This window comes from Pteropus alecto, unplaced genomic scaffold (assembly GCF_000325575.1).
Source record: "Pteropus alecto unplaced genomic scaffold, ASM32557v1 scaffold259, whole genome shotgun sequence".
In the NCBI taxonomy this organism is placed as follows: Eukaryota; Metazoa; Chordata; class Mammalia; order Chiroptera; family Pteropodidae; genus Pteropus; species Pteropus alecto.
In genome coordinates, this window is record NW_006442492.1 from 1,355,316 (window position 1) to 1,376,071 (window position 20,756).

Here is a 20,756-nt window from a genome sequence, read left to right on the forward strand (position 1 = left end):
CAGGGTGGCTGTTTGCACTGTGCACACTCTTAATCACTGACTTCACCTGGCTTCTGCCAGCTCCTGCAAAGTAGCAGCTCCAGGACCACAGAACCCAGCAACCTATATTTTCTTTAAAACTACACTGAAATATGACAGCACACATGCTAGAATGGCTCAAGTCTATAACTCAATAATACCAAGTGCTGGAGAGGATGCAGAGTGACTGAGCCTCTCAGACATCAATGGTGGGAATGCCAAAGGGCATACAGCCACTTGGGAAAGTGGTTTGACAGTTTCTTATAGAGTGAAACATCCATTTACCACACATCCCAGCAGTCCCACTCCTAGGTATTGACCCAAGAGAAATGAGAACCTGTGCTCCCCAAAACCCATATGCAAATGTTTATAGCAGCTTTATTTGTAATTGCCCCAAACAAAACTACCCAAATGTCCTTCAAAGGTAAATGGACCAACCGTGCTGTGCCTACACCGTGGAGTACTACGCAGCCATAAAAAGGAATGAACTACTGATATATACAACTGCATTGATGAATCTCAATGGCATTAGGCTGAGTGAAAGAAGCCAGACTCAAAAGGTTATATCATTCCATTTACATGACATTCCAGAAAAGGCTAAAGGAAAACAGATCGGTGGCTGCTAGGGGCTACCAAGGGACACAAAGGAATTTTTGAGGCTAATGGAACTATTAGATATCTTGATTAAGGTGGTGGTTTCATGGCTGAATGCATTTGTTAAACTCGTAGAACTATAAACTACAATGGGTGACTTACTACAGGTAAATTATAATAAATTAAAAAAAAACTCACTGTATTTTTTCTTGCTATGCTAGCTGAGCCCAGAAGGAAGAGATACTTCCAAGAGAAGCAACACCTGCTTCCCTCTCATCCTGGGCCCCTGGGACGCTCACCTGGAGGGAAGGGGTGGCTCATTCTGGGCAGGGACAGCTCCCATAAGCTCTGGGTTCCCACATGACCCTCATCTCATTGCTTGCTCTGCTCAAGGAGCAGGAACATTCGATGTTATTTTTGCTCTGAGAAGTACCAGCCACTGGGTACTTTCTCCACAGGCAGCCGCTACCCCCCTGCTGTGTTTACATAAAAACACATTTGCACTGGGTTTTGCTTTTGCATTTGCCTCGGCTGCCTGGATTCTATTAAACGTGAGGAGGCCTGATTATCTGGTTGGAAGCAGTTGATGGGAGAGAATGGTGCAGACACGGGGTTCCTCCCAGTCCTTCGGAGCCCTGTGCAGGTCTGGGCAGAGGTGACAAAAGTTCTCCTTTGCACGCACCAGCGTTTCTCAACCACGGCTCAACTGATACTTTGAGCTGGATGATTTGTTGAGGGTGGCTGTCCTGTGCACTGCAGGATATTTAGAAGCATCCCTGGCTCTGCCACCAGTTGTGACAATTGACGACGTCTCCTGATGCTGACGAATGCTTCCAGGGGTCAAAATTGCCCTCGGTTAAGAACAACTGGCACACACGCAAAGACGCACACACGCAAAGACGCACACACACAAGCTCAGCTCAGCATCCCTTTGCCTTCCAAGAGCCATAAAAAGACACAGCTGACTCTGTCTCTGTCACCTCTGTATCCCTGGCTACTTTCACAACACCTGGCACATTCACATATAAGAGGCTCAAAGACATTTCGTAGGATGAGCAAACCATAGCCGCAGGAGTGACACTGATGGTCATGAGCTGCCTTGGTATGGAGGACACTGTTCAGCAATCAGACTCTGGCCACTGTGTGTGGATCATGCGTCAAGCTGTTCCCACATTACCTAACTCAGACCCAGGATCGAGGTCCATGATTCCTCATGTTACAGGTGAGGAAACTGAGCCACTCAGCTAGTGGGTGGTAGAGCTGGGATGTAGGTCTCGATTTGTCTGATAGTAAAGCCCAGCTTCTTAATCATCACACTTAAGGTAGCTGCCTTTTTAAGGACAAGATGGGGAATAAATAGAGACAAAGATTTTCTCCCTAACCAAACACATTCTACTCAGGCTCCCCTGATCTCTTTTGCGAGCAGACGTCTCTGCATTGTCCAGTTTTAGCAAGAATCCTGCTAAGTTTGTTTAGCCAGAACCTCCTCTTCCATACTGATCACCCTCTTTATCTACTCAGTTTCCTCATTCTTCACCATCTTCCAGGTGGATGTCTGATCATCCAGCTGCCTTCTGCCAGAACCCCCAATCCACCTTATTCTTGATGTTTCCTCTTAGTAATTTTCTTTTTTTTAATTTTTATTTTTCAATTAAAGTTGACATTCAATATTATTTTATATTAGTTTCAGGTATACAGCACAGTGGTTAGACATTTATTTAATTTACAAACCGGTCCCCCCAATTAGTCTAGTACCTACCTGGCACTATATGTGGTTATTATAATATTATTGACTATATTCCCTGGGCGCTACTTCACATCCCCGTGATTATTTCGTAACTACCAATTTGTACTGTTTAATCTCTTCACTTTTTTTCACTCAGTCCCCAACTCCCCTTGCATCTGGCAATCACCAGTTTGCTCTCTGTATCTATGAGTCTGTGTCTGTTTTGTTTGTTCATTTGTTTTGTTCTTTAGATTCCATATATAAGTGAAGTCATATGGTATTTGTCTTTCTCTGACTTATTTCACTTAGCATAATACCCTCTAGGTCCATTCATGTCATTATAAATGGTACCTCCTAGTAATTTTCCATTCACTAACCCCCACCCTATTCCTTGGCTATTAGTTCCCACTTGCTCCTGCTGGATTCAGAGTTGAGCTGGTTCTATCCTGAGGTCTCCTTTCCCCTACTGCAAGAGTTCTGAATAAACTCTGTTCTTATTACTTTAACTACTGTCCAGCTCTGATTTTCTTTAACAATGGATCCATACACATGTATCTACACACATGTGGCGGGAATATGGTCTGAAAGCAGAGAACTCATCAAGATTAATATGATAAGGAGTGTGTACTTTGGTGAAAGATAGACCAGCATCCAATTCCCACTTGGCCACTTACCACCTCTGTGAACTTGGGCAAGTGCCTGGGCCTTGATTTTGTCATCTGCAAAATGAGAACGACAATAATACAGCACAGGGTTTTCGTAAAGATTAAATGAGACAATGCAAAAAGTGCTTACTGGAGCCTGGGAAATAGCCCATGCTCAATGAATGCTGGTTGAAAGGATGCACACAATAGCCTTTGGGGAGAATGGCCCCTGCTAAGGTGGAAACCAGAGGTAGCAGTGAGTTTATATCAAATCATCCAGCAAAGGAAGGATGTTCAAATCCAAAACAGCCTAGACAGATAGACAGACAGACAGACAGACACACACACACACACACACACACACACACACACACACACACACACACACAGTGAGCCAGGAGCTGGCTCTTTCCTCAATGGCCTCCTGCTCTCTCCTTGGTCCAAATAAAGGCTCACTGTGCATGCTGACCAATGACAGGCAGCCAGGTTGGGTAAGAGACCCACTCAGGCCCCTCTGCTGCAGGCGTCAGAAGACTACTAACCTCTTGGAAACTGCAAAGCCTAATTCAGCATGCCTGACCCCTTCCTCAACAGACACACCAAACATAAGCGACTTTGACCTGGCCTCAGTTGAGACTGCCCTTGTGGGAACCACAGAGAGGCACCCCGTCCCTCCCCAGCCTGCCTAGGGGACAGGACAAAGGGGAGCCCTTGGGGCTATCCGCCATAGAAGGTTCTGCTTCTCTGTGTTAATTCAAGAGCATCCATGTCTCCCGCTGAGCAGTTGAAGAGCCCTCTGGAGCCTCTTTTCAACTGAAAACAGTAATTTGCAAAAGCTCACAATGCAAGGAGTAGACAGGATGTCACAGTTGAACCACAGCCGGCCTTTCTCACAGCTCAGGGCCTGTGGGGCCACTTCGAGGGCCCTGCAGCTGCTCCATCTCATGGGAGGGTCTGGAGACAGGAAGAGGGCACATCTTGGCGGACATCTCCCTGGGACAAGCTGGGGATTTTACAGTGAAGGGGCAGCAAGCATGTCATGCCTGGTGTATTTGTTTTCCAGAGCTGCTATACTACCAAAACTGGGTGGTTTAAATCAACAGATTTTTATTCTCTCACTCTTCTGGAGGCTATGATTCCAAAGTCAAGATGTTGGCAAGATTGGTTCTTTCTGGAGGGAGAATCTGTTCCATGATCCCCTCCTAGCTTATGGTGGTAGCAGCAATCTCTGGTGTTCACTGGCTTGTAGATGCATCATTCCAGTCTCTGCCTCTGTCTTTAGGTAGCATTCTCTCTGCATATCTGTGTGTCTCTGTTTTCTCTTCTTACAAGGGCACCAGTTATTGGATTAGGGCCTGCTCAAATCCAGTATGACCTCAACTTAACTAATCACACCTATTTCCAAATAAAGTTCAATTCTGAGATTCCAGATGGACATGAAATTTGGAGGGGACACTATTCAATCCAGTATACCCGGTATGGAATCCTACCTCTGCTACTTGCAGCTATGTGATGGTACAAGTGACTTACCTGTACTGATCTTGTTTCTTCATTTTTAAACAATAATTATAGAACTGTTGCGATGATTGGGTATGATGATACAGTATAAGCTAGTGGTCATAAGCACAGAGCCTGCAGCCACATGACCTGTCATCTATTTGCTGTGTGACCTTGGACAGGTTGCCTAACCTCTTTGGTCATCTGTTCCCCTGTCCATAAGACGAGGAGGTCAAAAGAGATTATGGTCCTCTAAAAAACCAGGTTCTTAGGTCTCTGAGGGCACCAGAGCAGTCCTTGGGACCTCTTAGGATTTCTAAAACCCTAAAAATTATACATGAATCCTCAATGATGGTGCAACTCTGTGATTTTTGGCTGGAATTGGACTTAGTGCTCAAGTCCATCCTTTCTGAAGACAAGCAGAATTCCTTACTAATGATTACTAGGGTCTCTGATAGTTTTTTTTTTTAAATTTAGTCAAGAATAAAAAGAATTCTTATTTAAAATCATGCAGTTTGTTTCAGAGACAAAAGTCTTTTGAAACCCAGAAGGAACAGATAATAACAAGACAATTCTTGGGGCCAAAGAGGTCTGGGATCCATTATTGATAATGATAATGATGAAGCTCTCAGTTATCGAATGCACACCTAATACCTGGCACCATTTTCACCACTGCCTATATCATTTCTCATTTACTCACAAAACAACCCTATGAGGCAGGTACTCTTATTACCTTTATTTCACGATAGAGAAAACTGAGGCCCAAAAAGCAGAAGTGACTTGCCCAAGGTCACACAGCTGGTCAGTGGTTAAGTGGAGATTTGAATTCAGGTCTGTTTGACTCCAGGGCCGAGAGCAGAGAAATGCAATGTGAGCCATAGGCATAACTTAAATGTTCTAGTAGCCATATTAAAAAAGTAAAAACAAGTGAAATTAGTTTTAATAATGTATTTAACTTAACCCAATGTATCTAAAATATTGTTTCAACAGAAAATATATACAAAACGTTATTGATGAGATATTTTATATTTTTATAACAAAATTTAAATCTGGTATGTATATTACACTTATAGCACACTTCGATTTGGACTAGCTAGTGGCATTTTCAGTGCTCAATAGCCACATGTGGCCAGTGGCCACCGTAGTAGATGGCATAACTTGGGAGGTCTGGCTATATGTGGATTTACAGAGCTGGAAAAATATCTAGATTCTTTTTACTCTAAATCAAGAAGCATCACTGTTGCTACTCCATGACCTCCTTACGTGGAAGGTGAGGAAGCTGAACAACTTGTGTCTCTGGCATTCAGAGTAGTCCAGGTACCAAGTGACTCATTCCATGTGCCCAAGAGCTCCAACCTCTTCCCACCTTAGCCCGCCCCACTCTCCATGGGCAGCTCAAGGCCACCCCAGCTGAGGACCTTTCTTGGAACTGACTGAGCCCAGCTTGCTCTGGAGCTTATCGGGGCTCATGTGGACCTCTGAGCCCTGCCTTAGCCAGGGGACCCTCTGGGTCAGAAACAGCTCTGCAGAGACAACAAAAACAGTTTTTGCAAGCCAACAGTACTAAGAGTCCATGCCTGGCTTTGAACCTCAGCTCAGCAATTCCTAGCTGGGAGAACCTGCCCACCATTTTGTAAAATCAAGGTCATAATAATATCTCCTTCTGCACAGAATTGGCAGGAGGATGAAATGAGGAACTATAAGAATCACTTTTATTCTTTGAACACATATCCAGACTTTGACTGAGTATGCTACAGAGAAGTGCCATTTTTACCCTTCATTTTATGGATAGGGAAACCAAGACTCTGAGAGATGAAATAACTTGTCCACATCATACAGCTAGCAAATGATGGATTCAACAATAATAGACCCTTTTTCATAGGTATTTGTGAAGATTAAATAAATCAGTAAATTAAACGAAAGCACTTAGAAGAGTGCTGGGCACATAGAGTGTGCTCAGATTTTTGCTCCCATCATCAGTATTGTTGTCACCATTACCATCGTCATCGTCGCCACAGTCATCATCATCAACATTTACATCATCATCGTTGTTGCTGTCATCATCATTATCATTGTCATTATCTTCACCATCACCACCATCATCAACACTGACATTTTCGTCATGATCGTTGTCATTGTTTTGATCATCATCATTAGTGATGCTATCGTTATCATCACTGTCATCATCATCATTACCATCATCATCATCACCACCACCATCATCATCATCTTCTGCCCCCCCTGCCCCTATGAGTCTTGTGAATGCAAAGCACATGGCTGGGCACAGAGTTGCCGAGCCTACCTTGAGCAAGTTTTTTAACCAGGCTAAGCAATAAATTGTGCTAAATCCAACCAAAAACACACACACACACACAAATAAAAGTAAGGCTGAAAGATGATCCTTGTTTGGAACAGACAGACACACACACATACACACACACATACCTGACACTCAGAACATTTTCTTTGGCCAAAGAACACTGCCAACACACAGCTTTGAGAATGCTTTTGGGGAGAGAAAAATAAGTTACCGACCACAGGTCGTGTGGAGTTTATTTTCTCCTTCCCAGTACAAAAAAGCCCAGGGAGTATTGCCTCCACCTTCGGCTTCCTGGCCACCCATGGTAGAAGCCGCCAAATGAAATAACCTCCTTCAGGTCTTAATGGGATGCTCAAATAGAGGAGGCCTGGTTTCGGGCATTTTATTTATTTATTATTAGCGCTACTGCCAACCACGTTTATAGAGAGTCACTGTAGGTCAAGTTCTGGGCAGAACCAAAGGCATGCTCTGGCTACCTTTCCTTTCACCCAGGGAGGTGGCCTCTCTATGACTTCATTCCTCCGTCCCTGACCCTGAAAAACCTACCAGCCCAGTGTCCTGCTCCCACACATGTTGCTCTTCTCATTAACTGTTTAAAGCCAGTGACACGAAAGTAATAATGGAATTAGGTGCAGATATTTGCATGTTAGTAGATTTTCCTGCGTGGGTGGGAGCTGGAGAGAGTAGAGAATGAAGTTTCAAAGAAGAAAAGTAATTTGAACACCACTCAGTATAAGAAGCCTCCTTCTCCCAGTTCACACTGGCCTTGCACACTTGACATGTCTGGTGTCTGGCGAGACCTGTGGACAACATAACCGTGCAATTCTAAGTTCTCAAGAGAGCGAAGGGAATTTCCTAGAACATACTGAACTGAGACAGTCAACATATTTTATAGCATCTGCTATATACCAGGGACAGTTCTAGGTAATGAGGTGGAGAAGAGAATAACATAACATAAAATCCCAGTTCCAAGGATATTACACGATAAGGGAGCAGAAGCCTGATTTCACTATTTTGATATTCCACTTGGATTTCAGAATCATCATCCTTTTAAGCTAGCATTTACCGAACCCAGCCCTGTGTTAAATGCTTATAAAAATTGTCCAATGTAATTACTGAAACAATGCCATGAAATAGGTACTACTCACATTATCTTCATTTGACAGATGAGAAAACTGAGGCACAGCAAGAATTGATAAACTTGCCCCAAGTCATTCACTGAGAAACTGGGAGAACTGAACCCAAGAACTTAAAGCTATATAAGAACAAGGAGGAGCATCCATCCTGGGCTTGGGGTGAGAAGTCAGGCCGTGACCTGAGAGGTCGTAGGGAGTGCCTAGCTGAGGAGCTGGGGCAGGAAGAAAGAAGACTCGGGGAAGGGTAAGTGACTTACTTGAGGGCTCCAGGTCAAAAGTGGCAGGTCATGATCAGGACCCAGGACTTCTGTCTCTAGACCCATGCTTTTGCTCCTTTTTTATACCCTTGACCTCGAGAGCCCCACTCTCTAACTAGCTAAGCTAAACCAGGGCTCAGTAGGAGCCCAAAATAGCTACAGCTTTCAGGCAAAATTAGTGCCGAGTCAGTCTTGCCCTATTCATCACTCTGACTCTAACCTTGTTATTTGTTATTTTCAGGCAACAGGGCACTGGGAACGAGTGACAGAGAGAGAGAGAGAGAGAGAATGTGTTCTTTAGCATTATAGCATTGATGGGTTTCCAATGAAAAATCTGTTATTTCTTTGAGAAAGGTGTAAAGATAATGGTTGACTGCAGCCCCAGCATTAGTATCCTGCAGAATCCACATCTCCTCCACCCAGTGAGTAGGGTTGACACCACATTCAAGCTCCGAAAATAGGTCCTATATGGCTTAAGCCAATCAATATAGCCCATCTCCCTCTCCCACTGCAGTGACTGGTTCAGAGACAGGCATACTCTTATTACAACCAACAGACTGGCTGGGAGAGAGAGTTTCTGGGTTCTTATGGATTAGGACATCTAGGGGACATCTTGTTACTATCAAGGCAGTCAAAGGTGAGGGAAAGGAGGAGATGTAGAGAAACTAATTTCTGATGGTCTTTGTTTGAGCCCGAATCAAGCTATGCCTGAAGTAAGATACTTGTGGGTTTTGATGTCTGTGAGCCAAAATAAACCGCTCTCTTTTTAGAAAGTCCACTTGAGTTGTTTTTTTTGCCAGTTTCAACATAAAAGAGTCTTACCTGAGTCAGAGCTGTTGCAGGATTGCCACCCAAGTTTGTGAATACCTGTTGTCTGGGAAGAAGAAATCTGGGATGGAATTGAAGTTGCGTGTGAAGGATTTCTGAGACAAAGACTTGAGATGATCATGAGTCCAAGAGGCAGAACCAGCTCTGCAGAGAATACGAATGCAGCCTATGGCTTCAAGAAAGAATAACTATAATAATGGTTCTCGCCTATTAAATATCTGGCTAGTGTTTTGTGCATTATGTCATCTGTTCTTTCTTACTATCCGCTGAGGCAGGGGTACCTATTCCCATTTACAGGTGAGCAAACAGACTCAGAGAGGAGAAGAGACATAGTGAGTAGACAACATACCCAAGGGACACAGTGAGTAGATAACAGGTTCAAAGTAGGCTTTGAACCCAGGTGAGTCTGACAGGGAAACCACCGCCCCCAACGCATCACCGCCTGCTTGATGGCAGGTGCACTGGGCAGATCCTGTTCAACCTCCAGTGGATTTAATGTCTATGTCTACAAGCAAATGACAAAGTATGTGAATTTCACCAGGATTGTTTACTCCACTTAACCTTGGCAGGGTCCCAAGGGCAATAAACACTCCCCTAGAATGGCAGAGGACTTTGCTGAAGCTAACAGATGACTCTGCTTAGGTGTAGGAGCCCTAACAGAATCTCAATGCAGGAATATCCTGGGTGTGCACTCCCAATGCTGGCCACAAGATTCCTGAGAAGTCTCCATCACAATAATACTAAGATCAGTCATTTAATGGGTACCTCACAGGCCTGCGAAGCATGTACAATGATGATCCCATAGTATAAATGAGGAAGCTGAGGCTCAGGAAGGTGAAGTCACTGATCCAATATTTCAGAGCTAATACAGGACTCAAAGATCTGACTCTCAAACCAGGAGACTTTTCAATACTCCATGTGTAGAACCAGGCTTGGCATGAGAGAAGATTCTAGCGTTGAATAACATTTGAACATAAGTAAGAAAGTTATTCCTTTTTAATTTTCTGTCAATCCTCTGATTATATCAAGAAGAAGGTCTCTCTTTGGTGCTAATAAGTCTTTAGCCTCCCTTATGCTCTGTCAACTGCCTTTATGACAGGGAAAGCCCTCAGGTACATAGCCACAGGCCAGCAACCCTGTCTGGATAGAATTGATCAACCTTGTTCTGTTTTTGTAGTGTTTATAGTGATTAACCTCTATTTAGGAAAAGTCATATTGATTTCATATTTGCAGGTAAATTAGTTTCTTAAATAGTTTTCAGTAAAAAAAAAAAGTAGATTCAAAGAAAAATGTGGCCAAAAATCATGAAGGTGATGTGCTGATGATTAAGTTTGAAACATTTCTCCACCACTCTCTCAGCTGAACCTCAAACTTCTGCCTCATCAACTCAGCAAATGGGAGGGTCCAGCATGAAAAGAATGGGGGCCAGGTGAGAAGAAGAGTGGGCCCCCTTCCTTCTCCATCCTTTCTCATGTCTCTATGTCACCTGGCCCGGAAGGTGAGGGGCCTCCTATGACTGATGTCCTCAGAAAAAGGGGAGATGTGGACACACGTGCAGGAAGAAAGTCACGTGTGAATGAAGGCAGAGATCGGGTGATGCCTCCATGAGCCAGGGAACGCCAAAGATTGCCAGCAACCACGGGAAGCTGGAGGGCAGGAGGATGGAGTAGGCCTGCCCTACTCCCACATAACTGCTTCCTTCATCAGTTCCATCTGCAAGGACCCTATCTCCAAATAAGGTCACATTCTGAGGTGCTGAGGGGTTAGGACTACAACATGTGAAACTAGAGGGGACACAATTCAACCCATAACAGTCTCTAAATGCATTGTGACATTTTCTTATAACAGCTCTGCAAGGTAGACTAGAATTAATATTTCATCTTACAGATGAAGAAATTGAGGTTCATAAAGATGAAAAACTCACCAGAAGCCAGAAACAGCACATGTGTGGTGGCGGTGGCTCCAAGATTTGAATACCAGACTGCACAATTCCAAATTCTGTTTTCTTTAAAACATACTCAACTGCCTCCCTGTATTTGAATCATTCAGCTTTCTTAATAATAACCCAGTGAGGTGAGTTCTGTTATTATTACCCCTTTACAGACACGGAAACCGAGGCTCAGAGATTTAATATGAGTTAGCCAAGGGTTGCACAGCTTGTCAGTGGCAGAGCTGAGAGTTGAATCCAGGCATTTGCCTCTTAAGTTTGTGCCCTTGATCTTTTCACCAATCTGCTTCTGTGAAATCCTGGATTTATTACATAGTATAGTATATTGTCTTATATATTGTATATATCCTATCGTTTCATTATATCTAGCTACGGAGTAAATGGGAAAGAATTTAAAGCAAACTCTGTCCACCCCAGATCTCGGACTCTAAAGTGAGCCCTTAGAACAGCCTTGCTCTTCTCTAGCCACCCTACTGGTCATCCTCCTGCAGAACCCACAGTGATTCACCTTCACTTTGAATTTTGAAAGAAGCTAATGTTTGGCAGCCTGAAAAGGCCCAGCAGCTCTCACCCCCAGTCCAGCCAAGCCCCTAAATTAACTATGAGGCTGTAGCCATAGTGCTCACATTGTCATGCCCGTGTCTAATATCTCCATTAAGGTCCCGAGCAGAGCCCTGGCCAAGCACATTCGCTGTGTCTTGGCGCAGGGAGAAACCTCAGGAGTCCCTACAGACAGAAATGCCCCCAATGATATTGAATTCTTGGATCCCATTGCCAGCCAGGGGCAGTTTGTATTGGAAAAAAGTCAACACTGAGGAAAACAAATGATGGCAAGGACCTTCCACCCACGCCCATGTTCCCTGGCGAGAGATGCATCAGCTGCTGCCAGGGGCTCTCTGGAGATGGGTTCCTCTCTCAGCTGAACCGACTCATAGTCCAAGAGGAATAATAAGAACCCCTTATAATCAGGTGGTCCTGAGCAATGTGAGTAGGGCTTTCGCCATCAATAGCCCCTTTTCACAGAAAGACAGTTATCATTTAGTGAGTTTGTTGAGCACCTATTATGTGTCAAGCCCTGTGTGTTATAAATGCAGAGACAAGCAAGACAGAGTCACTGCTCCACGGGACTCGAGATGGAGTGGCCAGAGGCAACTGCAGTATTGTGGAACGCCAACATAGCCACTTTCCTCTGTGCCTTGGTTCTCTCACCTGCAGAATGAGTACAGAAGTAGTTCCTATCACGTAGAGTTGTTTTGAGGACTAAATGTGTTAATACGAGTAAGAGACCTAGCGCAGAGTCTTGTATACAGAAAGCACCACGTGTGCTATGATCACCAGGGGAGGGATGAGAGACAGAGAGAGGGCTGAGGAGGGCTGGCTGGAGAATGAGGTGTCAAGAGCGATACCTGAGAAGATGGCACATTAGGAAAAAGAAACCAGATGGAGAGAATGGCCAGAGCAAACATTCAGAGATGGAAAAGGGTTCCGCCAGTTTCAGGGGCAGAAAGGAGGCGAAGGTGGCTTGTACATGGTGAGTTTCAATTTTATTCGAGGAGCACTGTTCTAGGCACTGGGGACACAGCCCTGAACAAGACAGACCCCTTCTCTGCTCCTGTGAAATCTATCATCCGTCGATGTCCTTCTCTGTGTCTTCCATGCCTTGCACCCTTACCTCCAACTACACGAATCCAGGCAACCTCTGTCTCTTGTCTGTGTTCCTGGAACACCCTCCGTACTTGCACATAGTAGATAATCAGTAAATATTTGTGGGTTGGATAAATATGGAGGGCAAGAAAGGGGATACTTGAGTATTATGACTTGGGCAGTCAGAAGAATGTTGGTGCTGTGGGGAGGAACACGAGGCTGAGAGAGGAGATATGGAGGAATGAGGGATCCCCTGGGACATAACAACCCCATTTATGCTCCTATGAGACAAGTATTATTGCCATTTTTTTTTTTTTGGTCTGAGTCTCCGTTTCCGGAACGGAGTTTGGAAGACAAAGCAACTTGCCAAGGCTGCATGCACAGAAGGGGCAGATACTGAACTCTGTACCTAGTGCTCTTTTGACCACATCTCTGACCCAGAGGCTCTGAATATAAGCACCACCCAGGGGCTTGTTAGGAGGAAGAGTGGGGGCATACTCACATCCTACTAGGTAGCGTTTCACTGCTTAGAGACTCAGGTTTTTCTGCAAAGTAAAACCTTGCCTAATTAAAGAGCCATCTTCATTTCTGGCTGTATCTTGACAGGCACTGTTCTGGCCTTGAACATCCCACAGTGTCCCCTGTGCACCTGCCACTACCCACTCTACCACTCGCCACTCCAGGGGCAATTTAATCTCTGGGTGTCCAGTTCCCTGACATCCTCCAGGAGGAAGGTCAGGAGGGTGAATTGTAGCATTAGCATCAATTATTGACCCGGAGCTGTGGCAGCCACTGAAAGATTTGGTGTGTTGCCCACGCGAGGGCTCATAGCCTTAGACAATTGGTAGGTTCAGGTTGTGCAGAGAACGCAGAAGAAATTTGCCAAACATAGGATGTTGGCTGACCTTGTTCCAGCCTCAGACAGGCCTGCAGCTGGGTGTTTGCGTGGCCTCAGATGAGCCTCCCATGGGTCGCAAGATAATTTTCAGAGGAATTAATTTTGGGTGATTTCCTTACATGTTTCTCTCATCCCCCATTTCAAGCAGGTGGCTAGTCTTGTTGTGAAGCATAGCCTAAGGGATAATTTGCAGGGGGAGGAAATATACACAATCTACAAGTCAAAGACTGTTCCGGTCTTTGTAGGAGGCCAGAGCAGGGTCCAAAAACTCAAATGCCTGCAGGGGCCAAGGAATAGAGAGTGAGTCACAAGTACAGCTGAGGCGGATAACTGAATGGAAGGGGCCATGCCTGTCGGAGAGGCTGCCGTCTGCTACTCAGCTCCAGCCCAGTGTGGATCGGTGATTTTTCAACAGATATTGGACATCTCGGTTTTTATATAAAATATGACACTTTTTGAAGTGTGGAAGACAAATTAATTAATTAAAAAACACAGAAAAGGCAAAATTATAGTGACAGTAAAAACATCAGTAGTTGCCAAGAGTTGGGAGGGAGGGAGGGAGGGATACAGGGGATTTTTAGGGCAGTAAAACTGTTTTCATATGATCCTGTCATGGCGAATATGTGTCATTATACATTTGTTAAAACCCACAGAACATACAACAGAGGGAACTCTAATGTAAACTATGGACTTCAGGTAATAATAATTAACAATATTGTCTCATCAGTTGTAATGAATAACCGCACTAAGACAAGAAGTTAATCATAGAAGAAGCTGGGGGAACAGGGGGTGGGGTTGAAAGAGGATATGGGAACTCTGTATTTTGTGCTCAATTTTCCCGTAAGCCTAAACTGCTCCCCTCTCAAAATAAAGTCTGTTAAATAAATAAACAAACACAGCAAGCAAAAGTGAAACATCTGGAGGCCTCATTCAATCTTACAACTGTCCATTTGCAAACTCTACTGAAAGCTCATTGATGAGTCTGCAGTGAGTTTTGGGGAATAAGTCGGAGGTAAAGAAGCAATTTCTGTGACAGGGAACTGGTCAGAGGTTGCAAGCAAGTCTTGGCAGTGCCAGAAGGCAGTGGGTAGACCTTTGATGCTAGAAATACCAACCTGGGCAAAGGTTCCCCTGCTCTAAGCTTGGTCCAGAAGAAGCAGAGTTTCCAGACTTGGGAGAAACATGCAGGATAAGTGAATGGGGTTTGATGATGACCAGGTAGACAGGGCAAGTCCCTGGGCATATCTCTTCATCCCGGTGTGAGGGAGCCCCGGTAATGATGAAAAATTAAGTTCCTTGTAACCCAGTAGAGACTCCAAGTCTAATTTGAATTCTTTTAAAGATATTTAATAAAGTTGCTCTCTCTAGTACATCTGAATTTGTGGGTTTAAATAAGATTCCTTGATACCCACCACCCACAACCGTCCGCCTCAGTGGAAACCAGCAATCTGTCAAACCAGATTCTTAAATATGCTGGCTCCTGAAATATACAGACAGAGCTGGATTTCAACCCATTCTTAGAAAGGCTTTGCTCAAATCCAACCAAAATTCATCCACTGACCTCTCTTTCAGCTTAAGGGAAAACTAACACCTACAAAGCTCCTACTATGTGCCAGCCACTTCACAAATGTTGTTTTCAGCAGTTTTAACAGCTACTACTGGTTGGGTTTACTAGGTGCTGAGCTAACTTGATTGGTTAACCTGTGAGTGACCCATTGCACAGAGGGAGAAAGAGCTCAGAGAAACTAAATGGCTGTCTCTGAGGTTACCTGGCTATAAGTGGCGGAGCCAGGTGTGTTCCCCACCCTGCCCATGCTCCTTCTCCTCCTCTTCGTGATGAATCAAATCTATTATCACCATTTTCTTTCCATCTGACAATCTACTCGTACACTGCAAAGCCAATTAACAAATACATTTTTTGTTCAGATGGGATTTTGGCAAGCGTTTCAAAATCATCTTAAAATCAGTTTCAAAATATTACATTTGAACAATATTTGAATTGTTCCAGATGGCTAGTCAGCACAGAACAGTGGGGGAAGGTGTAGTATGGTGGAGTCAATGTATATTTCAAAGAATCTAACATATTTCCTCATTTCTGGGTCTCCAACAGTTCCCTGCATCCCCTTTATGGCCCCTTTATGGAGAGGCATGGGCTCTTATCCGATCATCTCTATCTTTCCCAGACAACGTGGGAGGCAAGAGGATAACAATAATAACAGTTGTAGTTGTTAATATTTATGGAGCACTATGTGCCAGCCACTGCACTAAGCACTTGGCATAGATTATCACATTTAAATCTCAGCTCAAATTTATGAATTTGGTTCTATTATTATCCTCATTATACAGATGAAACCACTGAGGCTCAGACAGGTGAAACAACCTGCCCAAGGCCATGTTGCTCCTAAGTGTTGGCTCTAGGATTTGAACCCAGGATTCTGACTCACAGACCCTACATGTTCACCATTAAGTTTTCTGGGGCTTCTACTCCTTTGAGGGGACTTTCAGTAAGCACTGACTTCTTGGGACTACCACACGAATCATACTGCCTTTTCTTCTGCCAGTCCATTGGTCTTTCAACAACTAGATAATAATACACTGAGTCCTTATTCTAGGCCTGTTGTGATGGCTACAGGGCAGAATAAAACTCAGTCTTCCCCCAAGAGCCATGATCAATGTGTGCATATGGTAAGGCCCAGGAAGAAGAGGTAATGCTGGTTCTGGGGTGGGGTGGACCCCTATGATGCCCTAACAGTACCTCATACTCTGGCCATCCATGTCAAAACTTGCCTGTCCCCTGTTCTAGTCTCTCATTACTAATATGCCAGTGAGCTAACAGCAAAACCATAGTCTGTCCGAGCTAGAGAGAACCTGAGGAACTGTCTCATCCTCTAGATGGGGACATGGAAGCCCCAGGACACAGTAAGACTTGGCCAATGTCACAGAGCAGATCCAGAACCCAAACCCAGGTCTCCTCACTCCTCTCTCAGAGCTCTTTCCACACTATCATTGTGACAGTTAACTTTATGTGTCCACTTGACTGGGCCACAAGGTGCCCAGACATTGGTCAAACATTACTCTGTGAAGGTGTTTCTGGATAAAATTAACATTTGAACCAGTGGACTGAAGAAAGCAAATTGCACTTCCAGTGTGGGTGGGCATTGTCTAATCCTCTGGAGGCCTGAATAGAACAAAAAGGAGGAGTTGAGGGAGAGTTTGCTCTCTGTTGGACTGTCTTCCAACTGGGACAGCGGTCTTCTTCTGCCTTTGGACTTGGACTCGAACTGGAACATACGCCATTGGCTCTTCTGGGGGTCTAGCTTGCTGACTGCAGGTCTTGGGACTTCTCAGCCTCCATAATTGCGTGAGCCAATTATCAATCTCTATTTCTCTCTGTCTGTATTTATAAAACATATCGGTTCTGTATATCTATTAGTTCTGTTTCTCCCGGAGAGCCCTGAATCATGCAATCACTCTGCAGCAGCAGGCTGGGATTCAAGGCATATTTGACATCCAGGCGACATATTTGCCTTTTACTATGGCAATCCAGAGTTCTCTGCCATGTGGTGTACACAGTCATAGTATTCCACGAAGCACTGTTAGGTGGTTCACATATCAACTTTTCTTAAAATGTCAATAGTTATGTAATTATTTTAATGAGAATAGTTATAAAGATTACAAGTGAACATCGAACCTTGATTTTACATGTATTATCACTTAGGATGAAGCTGAGTAAAATAGTGAGTTGATGTAAGATCCATTTAAAGACAAACATACAGCTCTGGGAAATTATTGAAGGGAAACCAACAAGTGAGGGAATTTGGGAACATCACTAATTCAAAAAAAGAGACATAAATGGAGAGGATTTGAGGTATGTGGAAGAGGGGTATGTGGGAGAGGATTTGGGGTATGTGGGCATGGCAGTAGAAGGGTATTTTCCCTCTGAGAAGCTTCTTAGAATCCTTTTCAGGGAGCAGAATAATGCCCCTCAAAGATATCTACATCCTAATCCTCAAACCCTGAAAATTTGTTACCTTCTATGCAAAACAAACTTTGTAGAGGGAGTAGATTTAGGGTTTTGAGATGGGGAAGCTATCTTGGATTATCCAGTGGGCACAGTGTCATCATCACGGTCGTTATAAGAGGAAGGCAGGAAAGTCAGAGTGGGAGAAGAAGATGTGACAACAGAAGCCAAGGCCAGAGTGATACAATTGCTGGCTTTGAAGAGAGAAGGGGGTCACGAGCCAAAGAATGTGGGTGGCCTCTAAAAGCTGGAAAAAACAAGGAAATGATTTTCCCCTAGGCCTCCCTCCCAAAGAAACTCGGCAGACACCTTGATTTTAGCCCAGTGAGACCCATTTTGAACTTCCAACCTTCAGAACTGTAAGAGAATAAATGTGTGCTGTTTTAAGCCATCAAGTTGGTGATAATTTGTTACAGCAGCCATGGGAAACTCATACACCCTTCGTCACCTCTAAAGGGCCATTTAGGCACTTTGAAGACACCCAGGCGGGGGGCAGGGGCTCTCCACTCTCCCTTTCAGTGCCTCTGCTTTCCCACCTTCGATAATAATGCGGATACCTTCAACCTATTACTACAATTGTGTGTTGAGCATCACGCTTTAACCAGACTATGGAAAGCCTTCCAGAATCGAGGCAGGTGGTAGCATCACCCATCCTCCATTTGCCATTCCACATCTACTCCTCCCCTTTTCCCCCTGCTCTCTGTTGCGGGGTAGTCTGCATGGACCACATCTATCTAGGGGGTGGTTTGCATGGACCATAGCAACAGGTGCTCTGGTTCTCTGGCTTCCGCTTGAGTTTGGCCAGTAGGAGGCACTGGCAGGAGATGGACAGGTGGGTAGAGAATGGTCAAGGCATTCCTTTCCCCAGTACCTCTCTCTCTGTTGGCACAGTCCCTTTACTGAAACCACAGCTCCTGCAGGTGGCTCTCTCCACACAGCTCCTTTTTCCAGGTTCCTGTCACTGCTCCTAGCCTTTGCCTTTTCAGGACTAGGGGTGGTAACAGCTCCTTCTGTCACTAACCTCGAATGCTGCACCATCCTTTGCAATTTCCTCACCATTATTAAACTCTCACCCTCTGTCTAATTTGAGTGAGTCATCACTTCCTGCCGGCCTCCCAACTGATGTCGCAGAATGCAAACGTGACACAGACAAGTTCGGTCTCTTATGCAATGTTAAGAACCAGGCAGTGGGAGAGCCAGCATTGGAGTCCATGTCGTCCAAAACCCTTGGCCGGAAGTTGCCAGCATGGTCCATGGCTGTGGGCTATAGCCAGGAGAAAGAACGTATTTACTTATTTTTCTATTTGTATTCTTTGCCAATAGTTAATGATTAGAAGCTTTTGAATACAAACCCAGAGTTCTTGCTTCTCTTGAAGGATAAGATGGGCCAGCACTGTTCTAAGTGCTTTGGTGTGTCAACTCACTTTATTCTCACAATAACCCCACAAAGTAAGTACTAGCATCAACTCAGTTTTCAATATGGGGAAACTGAGGCACAGAAATTCAAGCACTTGTCTGAGATTACTCAGCTAGCAGGTGGAGGACCTGGGATCCGACTTAGCTCATCACTTGACATTGGTAAAACGAGACTTCGGATGTGGCACAGGCTCCCCACTTACCTCTGTCTTCAATGAACCTGCCTTAGGTCACCTGCCTGGCTCCCAAAGGCATTTAAGTGAGCTCTTTTCTAGCTCCAGCCAAAGAAACCCCAAGCCCTCCCCTTGGGCTCCTGGGATGGGCTTGGCTCATCCCTGAGAGTCATGTTCACCCCAGAGCAGGCTTAGCCACCTAGAGGGGGGATTTATCATTCTCCCTAATGTGGCTTACTCTGAAAATGCTGTGCCTACAGCTCAATTACACAGCATTGGTGCCACCCAACCCATAAATTTCTCCAGCTGCATTGAAGATTTCCGATCGCGTCCAGCGCCTGGTTGGAGCCAGCGGGAGCCTGTGGCTCACATCCCCATGCTCATGAACAGACAGAGCCCTTGTTCTCTTGGCCCCCACCCTGACCTGCTCATGCTGGACCCTTGCCTCTGCTTGCCTGAATGGGGCCTCTAACTTTGTCCTTCTTTGGGCACCGTCCCCGATCAGCCCGCCAATGGAGAAAACAAGCCACGCAGAGGCGCTATCTAAAACATCTCTGAAATCAGAGCTGGCTGGGCCTCATTCTCCTAGTGTGTCGCCTTTGGAATGGGCAGTTTTGCTGGGTTTTGTTTCCTCTCTCTCTCCTCTCTGTGCTTCCTCCGGTTTCTGCCTCTGAGCATCCCAGGGGAGGAGAGTTCGGCTAAATGCCCTCATTGAGAGGGTAACTCAAGCATCTCACACCTTCACCTGGGTCCAGGAGGGCAGCGATGCTGTGAAAGGGGATCCATGGCCCTCTTATCACAGAGTAGCTCTCCCGTCTGGCCCCAGTGTGGGCAGGAGGAGGCGGGGAAAAATGAAGGGAACTACTAGAAAGAACTGGTTGGATCTCGGGGGGGCCAACGCAATTTCCAGAAGAAAAGATTTGAAGTGTTATCTGGCCAGAGAGAGCAATTAAATTGGCCATTAGCCTATGGAGTAGGTTTTCATCTCCAAAACTCCCAGAGATTAGAAAGGGAACTGGATTAGTCCCAGGGAGTGCCTCAGTGGAGTCTCCAGGCACCAGTGGTCACTAAATATTTATGTGGTACCTTTGTGTGCAAGGTATTCTGGGAAATGCCTGGGAAGGCCTCTCGGCTGGGGGCACCGGGCAGAGTGAGGCCTAGATTCTAATCTCGACTTTGATTTTAACTGGCTATGTATCTTGGCAAGTCCCTTTCCCTCTGGGCATCAATTTTCCCAGATCTAAACTGAGAGGGTGGGTCCAAACGATCTTAGCTTACCCATCTCTGATCAAGAAACGAATGAAAAGCATTCTAGAGATGGACATTGGCGACGGTAGCACAACATTATGAGTGTATTTCATACCACTAACCTGTGCACTTATAAATGTTTAAGATGGTAAATTTTGTTATGTGTATTTTAACAAGATAAAAAAAATTAGGAAGAAAGGTAGAAATTTTTTAGAAATTCTTTTTAGAATGGATGCATTATCTATTATGTGGCTAACACTGTACAAAAAAGATGGCAGACAAATGACAGCTCCTGCCTTAAAGGGAACAGTTTACCTCAGGAAGAAGAGAATTTTTTTTTTTTTTTTTTTTTTTTTTTTTTTATTTCCAAGATCTTGAAAACACTACC

General features: G+C 44.8%; 1 protein-coding gene across 2 annotated transcripts in view; it reads right to left on the reverse strand.

Moving 5' to 3' along the window:
* WSCD2 (WSC domain containing 2) overlaps positions 1 to 20,756 on the reverse strand; it is a 101,475-nt gene that overhangs the window by 65,120 nt on the left and 15,599 nt on the right. The gene's annotated exons all lie outside the window — the stretch shown is intronic.